Source organism: Mauremys reevesii, linkage group 6 (assembly GCF_016161935.1).
Source record: "Mauremys reevesii isolate NIE-2019 linkage group 6, ASM1616193v1, whole genome shotgun sequence".
In the NCBI taxonomy this organism is placed as follows: Eukaryota; Metazoa; Chordata; order Testudines; family Geoemydidae; genus Mauremys; species Mauremys reevesii.
The window spans coordinates 56,298,250-56,314,096 of record NC_052628.1 but is presented as its reverse complement, the minus strand read 5'-3'; the positions used below and the strand labels follow the sequence as shown (position 1 = coordinate 56,314,096).

The 15,847-nt window shown below is 54.1% G+C and overlaps 1 protein-coding gene across 8 annotated transcripts in view; it reads left to right on the top strand.

The window, feature by feature from the left end:
* The window catches only part of FAM172A (family with sequence similarity 172 member A), a 357,166-nt gene that overhangs the window by 249,839 nt on the left and 91,480 nt on the right, over nt 1-15,847 (top strand). The window lies entirely within an intron of this gene.

The window sequence follows — 15,847 nt, the reverse complement described above, 5'->3', positions numbered from 1 at the left end:
CAGCTGTAGAGGATAAATTTTGATTGGTGGAGCCCTATAGAAATAGAGACATATTTTAATAACCTTTCTCAAATTTTTGAATATTTATTCCTTATTACATTTGTTATAACAACAACTATAGATATTATGGACCCCTCACAAATAGCTATTCCCACAAGCATGCTTACATCTATTTATAGTTTAATTAACTTCAATGTGGTTAGGCGAAGGAGTAAGCATGGAACTAAGTGTTTGCAGGATTTGGCCTTTTATAACATAAATTGTGGCATGCTGATAATTTCTTTTGACAAAAATGTTATGCTGTCATATATAACTTTCTAGTGTCACAAGTATTGATACTTACTTTGTTACAATATCAGGTATGTCAGATATCTAACTGAATACAGTAGTGTGTCATTGACAGTACAGAGTCGCAGTTGATAACAGCTGTATTAAAATTGATCCACAATAAAGAACAAATATATTTGAAATTAATGACCAAATTTTCAAAGGGGCTTCAAGGTGGTTTTATTTATGCATGTGAAAGTGATAGATTCTGTCACTTGACTGAATAAATCAATAAAATTTATACATGTAAAAGTATGTGCTCAAATTTTCATCCATGCAAATAGAGGCAACTTGCCTGTAACTGTTTTAGCTTCCACAGTGCTCATTGATCTGGGACTTTTTGGTACAGAATATATTTTAACATAAACATCACAACCAGACTATTATATTCTGTATGTAAAATCGATATATACGTTATTAGGGAATAAATTATACTGTGACTTCCTTGTGTTGTCCTTAGTAAATATATATTTGATATTTTTATTACATATTTGTATTCTTCTGCATACTAAGGCTGTATTTATGAAATATATATTTTGCCTGTGGGAATGGTGATATGTCTGATGTTATGGGAACCTGTGAATAAGGATTGAAAAGTTTTGTAAATTAACTCAAATTACAGAGTTATATTCTATTTCATTCCATAGAAAATTCTACAGAATTCTATAGATTGCTGAAAACAATATTTTTGTCCCTTTACCTGGGATGCTATTTTTTGGGCTGCTCAGAGGAGATCTGATTTGCTCCAGCCAGCTAGCAAATAGTGGAGCTTTCTCACATAGCTCCCAATGTGTGCTACATTCATTGTATGAGATGAGTCACTGGGGCAAAAGGGAAGGCCCCTCTTGCTTCCCATCTGGGACTACAAGGCTTTTTCTCCACCCATCCAAGTATTCATATGGACATGGTCATGGATAGCATGTATATTGCAAAACTCTGCTGCTGTTCATGAAACTTTCAAAAAATAGGCTATGCCTTCATTAGAGTAATTAAGTTTGTTTTCCCATCCTCTGTTATGAATTGAATTGATTTACATAACTAATGCATTTCCTTTCTTGTACTCCCAGTTCACTACATTTAGCCTTGCATACCTGTATATTCCATTGTAGGTTGTCTTTGAAGGAGAGTTTAGTAGTTGTATCAGGCACCAGTGAGATGATGGTGTTTCTGTCTTGTATATTCAAGTTCAGTTAGGAGAATTAAGAGGAAACAAATCCTGTAAAGAAGAATAGCCTTAATCATTGGACTCAGACATGCTTGTAGTAAATCACACTTGCATCTACTTTAAGGCACTTTTATATTGCCAGCCCAGTGTAAATGGATCACAGTGTGAATTAGAATCAGGCCCAATAATATCTGACAATAGTTTATGAACTATAAGAGGGTGTGCTTTCCCATTTAAGGGGCACTGGAGTAAGGGACCAGACAACCCCTGTTCCATGAGGAAGTAGGTGTTCAAGTAGGGAAATGGGGCCATGGAGTTAATTGGGTAACTACCCCCTGAACACGATAAGTCAGCTGTTAGGTGACTCACAGAAAGGGGTGGGGCAGACAACCAGGAGAGGAGAATTGTAGGGGAACACTGACTCTGGAGAGAGGTTGCCTAGGATGGGAACTAGAACCAGACAGGAGATCAGTAGGCTGAGGAAGCCTGCCTGATTCACAGCACAGCTTCAAGGTCAGGCCCCTGAACCAAGGGAAAGAAGTATGTGAGTCCAAGGATGAAGAGGGGCTCTGTGCAGCAGGACAAGAACCCACATATTGGTGACTGGGGAAGCCTGCTTAACTCATGGCACAGCCCAGGAAGGACAGCTGTGAGATGCAAAGTAATGCACATTGGAAAACATAATCCAGAAAATATCATATTGCTTCTATATACATCCATGGTACATTCACATCTTGAATACTGCATGCAGATGTGGTCGCCCATCTGAAAAAAGATATACTGGACTTGGAAAAAGTTCAGAAAAGGGCAACAAAAATGATTAGGGGTATAGAATGGCTGCTGTTTAAGGAGAGATTAATAAAACTGGGACTTTTCAGCTTGGAAAAGAGACAACTAAGAGGAGATATGATAGAGGTTTATAAAATCATGACTGGTGTGGAGAAAGTAAATAAAGAAGTGTTATTTACTCCTTCTCATAACACAAGAACTTGGGGCCACCAAATGAAATTAGTAGGCAGCAGATTTAAAACAAACAAAAAAGTATTTTTTCATACAATGCACAGTCAACCTGTGGAACTCCTTGTGAAGGCCAAGACTATAACACGGTTCAAAAAAGAACTAGATAAATTCATGGAGGATTGGTCCATCAATGGCTATTAGCTAGGGTGGGCAGGGATGGTGTCCTTAGCCTCTGTTTGCCAGAAGCTGGGAATGGGCGACAGGGGATGGATCACTTGATTATCTATTTTGTTCATTCCCTCTTGGGCACCTGGCATTGGCCACTGTTGGAAGACAAGATAGTGGGCTAGATGGACCTTTGACCCAGTATGGCCATTCTTATGTTAAGAACATAAGAAAGGCCGTACCGGGTCAGACCAAAGGTCCATCTAGCCCAGTATCCGTCTACCGACAGTGGCCAATGCCAGGTGCCCCAGAGGGAGTGAACCTAACAGGCAATGATCAAGTGATCTCTCTCCTGCCATCTCCATCCTCTGACGAACAGAGGCTAGGGACACCATTCTTACCCATCCTGGCTAATAGCCATTTATGGACTTAACCACCATGAATTTATCCAGTCCCCTTTTAAACATTGTTATAGTCCTAGCCTTCACAACCTCCTCAGGTAAGGAGTTCCACAAGTTGACTGTGCGCTGCGTGAAGAAGAACTTCCTTTTATTTGTTTTAAACCTGCTGCCTATTAATTTCATTTGGTGACCCCTAGTTCTTGTATTATGGGAATAAGTAAATAACTTTTCCTTATCCACTTTCTCAACATCACTCATGATTTTATATACCTCTATCATGTCCCCCCTTAGTCTTCTCTTTTCCAAACTGAAGAGTCCTAGCCTCTTTAATCTTTCCTCATATGGGACCCTCTCTAAACCCCTAATCATTTTAGTTGCTCTTTTCTGAACCTTTTCTAGTGCTAGAATATCTTTTCTGAGGTGAGGAGACCACATCTGTACACAGTATTCGAGATGTGGGCGTACCATGGATTTATATAAGGGCAATAATATATTCTCAGTCTTATTCTCTATCCCCTTTTTAATGATTCCTAACATCCTGTTTGCTTTTTTGACCGCCTCTGCACACTGCGTGGACATCTTCAGAGAACTATCCACGATAACTCCAAGATCTTTTTCCTGACTCGTTGTAGCTAAATTAGCCCCCATCATGTTGTATGTATAGTTGGGGTTATTTTTTCCAATGTGCATTACTTTACATTTATCCACATTAAATTTCATTTGCCATTTTGTTGCCCAATCACTTAGTTTTGTGAGATCTTTTTGAAGTTCTTCACAATCTGCTTTGGTCTTAACTATCTTGAGTAGTTTAGTATCATCTGCAAACTTTGTTCTTAGGAGATCTCTGAACCAAGGGGAAAGAGTTGTGAGTACAGGGACCAGGGTAGAAAGAGACCTGTCTGAAAGACTCTCCAGAGAGGCCAGGTCCTGCATTGAGAGTGGCAGAGCTCCCTGGCTTACTTTGTGCCACAATGAGCCTTGGTTCCTCCCTGAGCTCCAGGGCTGAGACATCCTGTCAATTTTAATCCACCTGTCAACTTCTTCAAAATGGGGTAGAAAAGGGCATCACCCCAGAGATGAGACAAGACAGACATTTCCATCTCCAGGACCCTCAGAAGCAAGTTGTTGGAACTCATCTTAAACTCTGAAGCTGAAGGGCAGCTAGTGGCCTAAAATGAGTCCCTCTGGCTCCTCAACTCCAGCTTGAAAAGAGTGCAGTACCAGCTTAATCCACCTTTCCTCTGGCAATGACTTTGCAGCATTCTTGGTACCCAGCACTTCAGATAGTGGCCCTACTGGGTGCCTTATAGTATACAAACCATAGGCCTGCAAGCCAGCATTCTCTGGCCCACTTCTAGGGTTAGAGCCCTTTCTCTTAAGAGTGAGAACAATCAAGAGGCAGAGGTAGAGGAATAATTGATCCCAGCAGCAGTTTTGTCATCCTTCCCTGATGAGGTAATCAATCCTTTTATGCCTTGTCCAACAGGTGACTTTAAGGCATTCTAAGACCCGATTATATGCATGGGTGCGACTTTTAACATCCCTCTAGAAGTAGTATAAGAGAAATTACACAAGCTTCTAGACATGCAGCCGCTGTCTATTATTAACTAGAGAGTCTACATGCGAAGGACTTGTGGCAGACTCCAGCATTAATACCTACCACTTCCAAAAGGATGAATAGACAGTACTGATTCTGCTTCTCTGCTGGTCTCCAGATGAATAATGGCAGCTACCAGACAATGTGCACTGGGACAAATTGTCTTAGTTTATGGAATGACTCGCACAGGAGTGTAAGATCTGAAATCCATCATGTGAGATGGGCAGCTGATAGCTAGAACTTTCCTGCTGGCTGCTTTGATGCATCTGATATGTCTGCATGCACCATGGCCACATGGGTTGTGCTCTGAAGATCCTCTGAGCTCCAGTCATCGAGAATACCCAGGGAGGTCCAAACCATGACTGAGGATTTTCCTTTTGAGGGCTGTGATCTCGGAAACTGAAAGACTTATGAGACCTTCCACTCACTAAAAGGACTCTAGAGCCATTTTGCACTCTCTGAGCTTGAATCCCACCCCCGCAGCCCCAGGGGGAAACAAGCCAGATTTCAAACCTTTGCTCCATTCTATTGTAATCCATTGGAGCCTCCAAGGAAGAAGCGCAGGTCCCTATGCAGAGGACGCACTGCCTCTTCCTCAGATATGATGCACTGAACATCTTCCTCTCGACAACAGGTTTCATGCCACCTTCAAGAGACTGGCATAACCTTTGGAGGCTCTTTACCCTTTTCCCTCACTTTTGGCAACTGTCTTTTTCTGCGGGGGCTGGGATGGGGAGTGGAACCTGGATTGGGATCAAACAGATCCGTGGATCCAGGAGATTATCAGCAACTGATATTACAGTTCCAATCCCTTCCTACCCCACAGCCATCTTCCCCATCCCTCTTTAGGGATCCCACTCAGAAGATAATGTGAAAGCAAGAGGTGGACTCATCTTGGAGCAATGGAAGAGGTTTCATTACAGTTCAAGGGTCAGGGGTTTTTATTCTCATTATTTTCTCCTTCCAAAGAAAGATGGTTAGCCTCCCATTCTGGACCTTCAACATCTCAACACCATATATCTGCCTGAGGTTCTGGGGAGCCGCTCTCCGCCCAGCAGCGGACAGGGGGCGGTAGCAGCCCAACCCTCCTGGAGCCAAGGTGCCAGGTTCTGCCAGTCCCAGGGACAGCACAGGGCAGGAGTCCCAACAGGCGGCCGGGCCAGGCATCAGGCAGCCAGCAGCCCCAGTCCAGCCTCAGGGGCAGGGCCTGGCAGCAGAGCCCAGCACAGCTCCAGCCCAGCAGCTCAGGAGCAGCAGCACTAGCAGCAGCCCTCAGCACTAGACCCAGCGGCAGGGGCAAGGCAGCAACAGCAACAGCCAGGGCCCTCAGGTCAGCAGGCAGTAGCACAGCCTCAGCCAGGCAGTTAAGCCCAACAGCAGTTCAGGGGCAGGCTCAGCCACACAGCTCAGCAAAGCCTCCAGGAGCCTCAGGCACAGCAGGCAGCAACACAGCAGTTCAGCAAGGTGGCTCTCAAGTCCAGGAAGCATCAGGAGCCAAGGCAACCTCAGCCAGGGCTCAGGTCCCAGCCTCAAGAGCAGGAGGACCAACCTCCCACAAGGGCAGCAGCACAACAGGTCAGAGCAGTCCCAGGGCTCAGGGCAGGCAGGAGCAGGAGCACACCAGTCTCAGGAGGCAGGTCCTCCAGTCAGTTCAGGGCCACACAAGGCCCACAGTCCCGGGCCTTGCTCAGGGAGGGCCAGCAGGAGCAAGGCTCAGGAGGCCAGTCAGCCCAGCCTCAGGGGCAGGGCAGGGCAACAATAGCTCAAGCTCAGGTCACAGGGTCAGCCAGCAGCCAGGCAAAGCAAGGCAGGCAAGGGCCAGGGCCAAGGCAGGAGCTCAACAGTAGGAGGAGGAAGCCGTGGGTGGGTGGGCAGAGGGGCTGCAGGGGAGCTGCAGCCTCAGGCCCAGCCCCAGCGGCAGGTGGTGCAGGGGGAGCTGCTGCCCAGCCGGGGGGGGGCAGTGGGCAAACAGCGGACATGGCAGGGTGGGTGCCCTCAGCGCCCACCACCTCCAGCCCCCACGGCTGCTGACGTGGATCCCACCTCCAGCCACACAGTTGGGGATGGTGGCAGTGACACACCCCATCAGCCTCTCTTACATCTGCGGTTCCGGCTAGGGGTCGGCGGCCCGTCTCATGTCTCTCGGTGAGCTGGTCGCGGTCCCGCGGCATGCTCGCGGGGTCTGGGCCAGTCACCGCTCGGGGCGCTCAGCTGGCAGGGCTCGGCTCGGGCTCGGGCGTTTCATCGAGCTCGGCTGGGGCGCTCGAGGAGGCTCCCGGGGTACGGGTCGGGGGCCGAGGCTTGGTCCGGGCTGGTCCGTCTGGGCCGGGTACGGAGGCCTGGTCCGGTCAGGGCGGGTACCGGGCCGGGGGGGGCGGCTCCGTCCGAGGCGGCCGCCGCAGGAGAGCTGCAGGGGAGGCGCTTCACCTCTCCGGCCGCAGAGGCGGTCCGGGCGGGCCGGGGCCGTCCTCCCTCCGGCTGGTCCGGCCCGCTCCCGGGAGACGTGTGGCTGTTCTGGCCCGCCTGGCTGGCTCGAGTCAGGCCGCCTCCGTCACTGGGGCCCCTGCAGGCGGCCCCCGAGCAGCGGCCAGCCCGGCTCCAGCCCCCAGCCTCTCCAGCGCCGCCTCTGTCCGGCCCGCCCCCAGCTATGGTGGACCTCCGCGGGTGCCGAAGGGCTCAGGGCCAGGTACCAGCGCCCGCAGGATCTGTGTCTGGAAGGCGAGGGGCCGGTGGGGGGCGTGGTGCGACCCCACCCGGGCATGGTGGACCGACTCCCCCAGCTCCTGCCACAGGGGCCTCCCACTTCACTTCAGCCCAGGCTTGACCAAGGACCCACGCGCCAGTTTTTCAAGGGCCGGGCGAAACAGCGAGGGCCATGTGCCACTTCACAGTCTCGGGGGATGCCACTTGGGACAAGTTTTTCACCGAAGCCTTCAGCACTCGTCGAAGAGACAGCGCCGCTGCCGGGCGGTCCTGCTCGGTGTACAAGACCGGCGGCTGGGAGCAGAGAGGGCTCGGGAGTCCGGCTTCAATGCGTCGGAAGGTCCTTCCAGAGGCCGTGGGCTGTGCAGTGTAGTAAATCGTCTAAAGGGTGCTGCCCGCCTCCGAGTCTAACCTGCAAGAACCTGCGCGTACTTGTAACTGTGGTGGCCGCAATACCGGGGGGGCGGGGGCCTGTACCTTGCCGATCAATAATAACCCTAGATGGGGGCAGTGCACATGGCCTGCCGTACCTGGATCAGGCCGCGTGGCGCCTTTGCCGGTAGCCCGGTTTTTGGGGGTTATGCCCGGGCCTGCCGACTTTTTTGCCCTCAGTCTGCCTTCCCCAGCCCATACCTTTAGGGACCTTTAGCTGTGGGTCACTCCGCCAGACAATGCTCCCACTGTGACTGGGGCTGGCGCTCTGTGGACTCCTGCCTGGGGCAGGCCAGGGGGAGGGATGGCAGGAGCGGCTGCATAGTGGCCGGAGGGCTGGGTGGCAGCGCATTTGGGCGAAGGGCCTCCTGGGGGATGGGCGCCAGAGAGAAGGTGGAGGAGAGGTGTGGGAGAAGTGTAGGGAGGCCAGGTGGCCAACAGCTCATCTATCCGGGCATGGGGGCTAGCCGAATTTGGAGATGGCGTTAGAGAGTGGGAGGTGAAGAGCGGGTGGCAGACTGTCGAGTCTCAGAAAGGGGCGGGGCGGGCCGGCGGGCTGACTACAATTCTGGGGACTCAGCCCCTCACTCCAACATTGCTCGTACCACCGCCGACGACCTGCGGCGAACCATCCGGGCAGGGGACGTGCTTCCCATTGGATCACCACCCGTCGCGTCTAATGCTCCGGGCGTCCTGGTCGGCCCTCGCACGTTGGTCCGTCTGGGTGCGTGAGGAGGCTACATACTCGTGGTACCTTGGGGTCACCCAAATCCAGGGTCCGCAGGTCCTGGAGCTCCTGGTCCAGGGGGCTGCTCTGGGGCGCTTCCCCCAGCTGGTCTCCCTGGAGGGGTTCGGGGTCTCTGTCTGGGGTTCTGGGTGGGGGGTAGGGTGGTCGGTGGGGTGTAGTTGTTCATTCTTCATCGGGAGGTTGATTGATTTCATTGATCAATCTGGTTGGTTGCGGTTGATCTTCTAGGGCCCTTGCTCCGGGCAGGATTTTTCTGATCTTCCTGAGGGCCCTGACCACCTCCAGGATTTGCTCCCGGGCCCCCTGAGGGAGGAGTAATACGGGACCCCTTTCTAAGTGTGGTAGTCCACCTTTCGGGTTTCCGGTTCTGGGTCTCTGGGTACGGGGGCTCCTGGCCTTGGGTTGAGGCGGCTGCCCTCAAGTTTTCAGGCGCCCCTTCCCTGCCGCTTTAGGCGCTCTCCTGTAAGAGGCTGAGGTTGAGAGCCTGCTGGGTGGGAGGGGGAGGCCCAGGTTTCTCTCTCGGATAGATCTGGCTCGGCGGTCCCAACCATACAAAGTTGAAGGGGGCCGCGGGAGGAGCTGGGGAGGAGAGCTGGCCTCCTTGAGCTGGAAGGACCTGACTTGGGAAACCGGGGAAGAGGGGCTTCCAGCTAGCTGGCGCCTGGGTCCATCGGTCCTGTCTGGGGATGAGGGGGATGAGAAGGGATGGGCCCCGGAATTTCCTCTTCTGCCGGCGAGCAGAGCATTGCTTGAGCCGCGGCGCCCGGTCTCTTGACGTGAGGAGGTCGACGTGGACCGGGCGAGGCGCCGGGGCCAGAGGGGTCGGTGGGTCCCCAGGTGAGCTGAGATAGTCCGGGCTGGGTGGCTTGGAACTGGTGGCATAGTCCACCATCAATGGCTCAATATTGGAACGTATAGCTGCTGGGGAGCCACCCTGGGACCCCCCGGCAGGTGCAAAGGGGCGCCACCAGTTCCAATCTCGGCATCGGGGTGCATACGGTGCCAGGCGCGGCGCAGGGGTGGCTGACTGGCACCCTGGCAGTCGGCCCCCGTGCGCCTTCCCTCGCCGGGCCGCGCGCCAGAAGAAGCCGCCGTGGTGGAGTTGGCCCGAGGGGCGGCCGGCGTGGGGGCTGCGCGGCGCCGCGTTCCGCTCAGCAGACGGCGGCCGGCGGCACATGCCTTGCGCAGCCCGGCTGTCTCCCCCACTTTGCGCCGTGCGGTCTCGCGCAGGCAGCGCCACGGCCCCAGCGCCGCGAGCGCTGTGGCTGCAGGCGAGCGTCACGCCATCCAGGAGGGCCAGTGGGGTGGGAGCTGCCGTCTCTCGCCAGGTCTCGGGCGCAGCCCGTGGGGTCGTGGCTGGGTCGGCTAGGGGCTTCTCTCTCTGAGTCCTCTTGGGGGTGGGTGCCTCCCGGTCTTCCTCGGGGGTGCTAGCTCTGGGGTCCTCCCTCTGCGCGTGGTGCCAGAGGGTGCCTCCTCCCGGTGGGCCTCGGCGAGGACGGGGGTGCGGCGGGCCGGTGGGGAAATCTGGCCAATCCCCTGCCCGATCACCGGGTAGGCCCCCGGGGGGTGCCCCCGTCCCCCATCATCTGGTGTGTGCCCAGGGGGTCAGTTGGGGTCAAGGGTGGGTAGGGTCCACTGGCACCGTGGGCCAGCCCGTCCAGCGTCGGGCCCGGGATCGTCTGGCGGGGCCCGGGTGGCGCCCGGCCCGCGCACCGGGGCTGCGGTCCGGGAGGGCCACCGCCTGGGCCACCCTGGCCTTGGCGGGCCGCGTCCTTGGCAGCGCGGCCGGGAGCCGGCCACGCACGTCGAGCCCGGGCACGCCAGCTGCGTCGCGCGGGCCCGGCAAGCGGGCTGCACGGGCCTGCGTGCGAGACTCAGCCACTGGGCTCGCTCAGGGGGGCTGGTCTGGGGCCCCGGACGGCTCGGGCTCGACTGGGCGGCCCCGGGGGGGAGGCTGGGGGGGGGTGGGCGGGGGGTCTGGGGGGTCGGGGGAGGGCGCGCGGCCCGGCGGGGCGCCGGGCTCTTCGGGCCTGGCCTCGTCCGGCGGGGCATCCGAGCGCGCTCCGCGGGAGGCAGCCCGGGGCTTAGGGGGCCGCCCGCGCCCGCCGGCCGCCGCCTCTCCCCCGCCGCGGGGGCCCTCGGCGCTGGCAACGGCTCTTGACATCCCAGCCGGCGGAAATCTCCCCTGACGCGCGGCGTTCCAACCGGGCCCAGACTTTCAATCAATTTGCTCCATCAGGGGGCTCTTGTCCCCAAGTTCGGTCCAGCCTATGTTTTCCAGCCACTCCGCCAGTTTTTTTTGCACCATCCGCGTCTGCTCGGCCGGGCCCCGCCTGGGGGCTCAGGCGTCTGAGCAGGTCCGTGTTGTCCGGTAGGTCGGGGCCTACGTCTGACAGTCCACCGTTCTGGGAGCTCCCACCTGCGTCGGGGCCCAGGCCCAGGCCCACGTCCTCGCCTGGTGGGTATCGGCAGACCAGCCCAGCCTGGTGCCAGTGGCCAATGTTCCCCAGCCAGCTGGTTCCAGCCGATCCCTCCTCCACCCCGGTCAAAGCCAGGAGAAAGAAGGAACTTCCTGCAGTCCCGGGTAGGGGTTCCCATGTCGGCCCGGGCCGCTGCGGCTGCCCCCGGCCGGGCTAGAGCCGCTGCAAGCTGCGCATGCTGTGTCTGCTGGAAGTCCTGGCTGTTTTGGACCCCCATAGGCAGGTGCTGTTCTGCTCCTGCTGTGGTGTTGGCTGCTGCTGCTGTTGGCTGCTGCTCTGGGCCTGCCTGCTGCCTAGTCGCGCCTGCTGCTGGTGATGCTCCTCGCTCGCTGCCTGCTCTGAGGGTCAGGCGGCTCTCCTCCGTCTGGTTTGGCGGGAGATCTTCTCTCTCCCCCCCTTTCCCTCTTCTCTCAGGATTCTCCCTCATTCTGCCGGGCAGGTCCTCAGAGAAGGAAGGCCGGGCCAGTAAAGGAGGTAGGAGGGCCGCCGGAGCCCAGGAGCGAGCCGGCTCAGGAGCCGCCGGGAGCAGGGGCGGCCGGGTTCTGCCCGCCTTCAGGGGTTGGGCCCTCCGGGTTGGGAAGGGACCTGGGGCACACCCCTCCTGCCAGGGCTCAGCCAGCAGTCAGGCGGACAGCAGACACCAGGTCTCAGCAGGCATCCACAGCATCAGCAAGCCCCAAGCCAGGCATCAGCAGCCCCAAAGCCTTACAGCAGGCAGCAGCCCAGAGCCCTGCAGCAGAGCAGAGGCACCACTACAGGGCAGCCCACAGGCCCCCCAAGCAGCCAGGCAGCAGCCCCCTAGCTCGGCCCCAAGCCAGGGCAACACAGCAGGCAACACAGGCAGGGGCAGAGCACACAAAGTCACTACAGGTCAAGCAGGTCAAGCCTCAGGTCTCAGCCCTCAGCCAGCAAGCAGTCTAGGCTCAGCTCCAGGCAGCCAGGCTCAGCAACAACCAATCCAGCTCAGAGGGGTCCAGTCTCAGAGCTGAGTAGGTACAATAGTAAAGTAGCTGAGTAATCACAATGGTCATGTGGGTCAGGGGCAATCAAGTCCAGGGCTCAGGTCTCAGTCAGGTCAGGTCAGCCAGCTGAGAGGTCACAAGAGTCAAGCAGGCCTAGGCCAGGTCAGCAACAGTCCAAGGCTCAGGTCCAGTAGCAAGGAGCAGAGCAGGGCAGCCAGTCTCAGAGGCCCAGGCCCTCAGTCAGGCAGGGCAACAAAGGCAGCAGGGCAACTCAGGCTGAGCAACAGGCCCAGCAGCCAGCAGCAGCAGGCTCAGGAGGCCCAGGCAGAGGCCCAGCAGCAAACAACAGCTCAAGGCAGGCAGGGGCAGGAACTGAGCCACTGCAGCAACAGCAAGCAGCACAGGTGCAGCAGGCTCTGCCTGAGTCTCTCTGAAGAGGAGGGGCTGGTGGGGAGGGAGGGGGGGGGGGGAGGGGGGGGCAGCAGGGGCCCAGCCACCCCACTCCCACCCCCCCTAACAGCCCGTCCCTCGTGGGTCAGTCAGGATCCTGCACACCGCTGCAGTCAGCAGCACGGCCAGTGCCGACAGCCCACAGCCCTCAGTTCGCTACCTTCTCTCTCCCCTCCTGCCCCCTCCTCACTCTCTCGTCGGCTCGCGGGTCCCGGCTCATGGGGGTCATATGAGCGGTTCCTCGTGAGCTGTCGGGCTGCTCCTCTGGACTGCTCTGGACGGACGGCTCGGAGGGCTCGGGGTCCCAGGCTCGGCTCGGGCTCGGCCAGGGCCTCTCGGCCTCTCGGCTGTCTCTGGCTCGAGGCTTGGTGGTCCGTCCGGCTTGACCTTGCTTCCGAGGAGGTCCGTCCCGGTCCGCTTGGTCGCTCGGCTCGAGGAGGGGAGGCTTGGTCCGCCTGGCTCTGGGGGGCTGGCAGGGGCGCGGGCGGTCAGGAGCCTGTCCGCCGAGCTCCCCGGCTGCTGGGCCGCTGGGCTCTACTGAGGGGTTTTCCTGTATACTCCCCCCCTCCCTCCCTCGGGGGGGGGCGGGAACGCGGTGGCTGGCTCCGCCACTGGAGGGCGCCGCCACTGAGAGGTGGCTGTTCTGGTTCCTCTCTCTCTGGGGCGGTCGGGAGCCAGGCCGCCTCACTACACTGCCTTACAGGAAATATGTCAGATTCCTAGCAGGAACATCTCATTACCAGAACAGTATCCTGCCCTTTGGTCTTCCCACAATGCTGAGGATGTACTTGTCAGCCGTAGTAGCTCACTTAATGAGACAAAGGATCCAAATGTACATATATCTCACGGATGAGTTGATCTTTGGAAGATCACCCCAGCAAGTGACAATAGACATAAGTCTATTGATGGATGTTGACATAATTAATGCATAGCTGTGATGTTTAATGTCAGCACAATAGACTTATGTGACACAGACTGAGAAATGCCAACTGTTCTGCTCCAGAGGGGCTCCCATCTAGACTCCCTGTAAGATACCTTTTTGAACCCCTGGACACTGGGACTAATGTATGCGTCCCTGTCCCCCTGCAACCCCGATCTCTGTGATATTGATGATCCTGAGGATTTAGGCAAGATACTGGATTGAGGCCCATGATAGTCCCAGCACAGGCCAGGAAATTCTGGGGAATTCAGATCTGGTAAGCTTCTCAGTGGTAGCTGCTGATTATTTTGCCTGTTCTGCCCAACAGTTTCGCAGCACAGCAGTCAGATGCTATACCAGCTGGCTGACGTTCACCAAAAGAAGCTGTTCAGCTGAAGTTCAGAACTTCCTGCTCCAAAGCAGGAAAGCCTCAGCCAGACTGATTTATAAAGCTTAGCAGAAGAGATTTTATATTTGGTCATCTCAACACTAGCTGTCTCCCTTGACAACACTTATTTCAGTGATATTGGACTATTTACTAGCTCTGAAACAATCTGGACTTTGTGATTGTTCCTTAGGAATATTTGCACATCACCCTCTTTCATATTAAGGGCCACACTGTATTTTCTTACCCTATAGTGGCTAGATTCCTTAAGGGCCTTATTCATGTTTTCCCTCCAATTTTGGAGTCATCCCCCTCTTGGGAACCTCAATATAGTATTAAGATGGTTGACAGACTCTCTCTTTGTTCCATGTACCACCTAACAGTGAAGACCATTTTTTTTTAGTAGCCATTATATCCTCTTGACAGGTAGGGTTGATTCAGACCCTCAGGGTGTGGGTCCCCCTTATACAATGATTCATAAGGACAGGATTATTCTCAGGCCTCATCCCAAATTCCTTCTCAAAGTTGTTTCAGAATTCCATGTGAACCAATTTATTCATCTTCCAGTTTTCTTACCCAAACCTCATTCCAGCTTGGGGGTAGCTAGACTTCATACACTTGATTTAGTAAGGGCACTGTCATATTACCTTATCAGGACAAAACCATTCAGGAACACACCTAGACTGTTCGTAGCCATTGTGAAAATGAAAGGGTCAGTTTCCTCAGCAAGATTATCAGAATGGGTCTCTAATTGTCTAAGAACATATTATGATCTAGCTAGGTTAGATCTACCTACCCACATAAGAACTCATTTTCAGTTGCTGAAAAAGTGTGCTCTGTGTTTCTGAAAGCTAAACAGAGTATATTGATAGTACAGTATATTGTTCAAGCTGTATAATTTAGAGAAGCTGGGCATGACGATCTTGTAGGGGCAGTGTGTAGGTATCCTTCCCTTGGAATTGTTTTTAAAGGATAAGTCAGTTGGTGCAATCAGCATTTCCACCACAACAAAGGGAGGGGGGAAATAATGCCCAAAAGTATATTTATGAACTGTAGAGGTAAATCATCTCTGGCAAGGGTTATTTAATAGTATTCAGAGAGGAGGCAAGCTCCATAAGAGTAGTGAAATTTCTGTAGCCTTCCCTTCAGGAATGCCGCCATCTTTTTTGCTGCCCTAGGCAACGGAAGGTCCCGCCCCCGAAATGCCGCCCCCAACAGAGGCGGTGGAGGGTCTGGCCGCTGCAGTCATCACCCCCCAAATGTTAGTGCCCGGTCGCCTTATGGGTTGCACCGGCCTTGCTTCCCTTCAGTTTAGTAGCAGAACTTTCACAAGCGACACCTGGGAGCTCCCTCCAGCACATCACTGTTGTTAGCCTTTGGCTGTCCCAGAAGGTTTTGGTTCCTGGAACTGATGGATCACCCTAGATCACCTGCTTAATCTTCAAATAGAACTGTATGACCCAGGACTTGGTATACTACAGTGACTCTGCTCATGTGGGTCTTTTGACCTGACTCTTGACAGGGTGTGTAAGAAGAGCAAGGTGATTTTGGAACAGGTGATTTCTATAGTGTATGAAGAATCAACATCTTCATGTGTTTTATAGAATTTGAGCCTATTTGGGGCCTTCTGCAATGATAGAAAATCTAATAATTTTATCTATAACACTCGTACCATTCATATCTTTCATCAAAACAAGCTGAATATTTTTACAAAATTCTCCAAGGTATATTGGACTTTCCTCTGAACCATCTAGTACTGGCCACTATCAGGGATAGGTAAAGGACTACTGGTCTGACCTGGTATGGGAATTTCTAGGTTCACTTTGCAGTGGTGGTGAATATTTTCCAGCCAGCCAGAGTATTATTTTCATTACATTCATTTTAAAATATGCATAAGTGGAAAACAAAAAATGACTATTTAAGATGTGGAAATGCAGCAGTGATTTGGTGGTAATATTAGTAGTGCTCAGTGAAAAGAATGTGCATGTGTACTCTTTAGAGGAAATAGAAAGAGCAAGACAGTTTATATAGGATGTTGGCAAACATTGCTTCTGTATCAAAAGTATGGATTTCAATGTTCATGTCTGTTTATGATATGAAAAGTAATTCACAACAATGGTCTCTCATCATTTCAAAGTAGTCTATTATGTTGA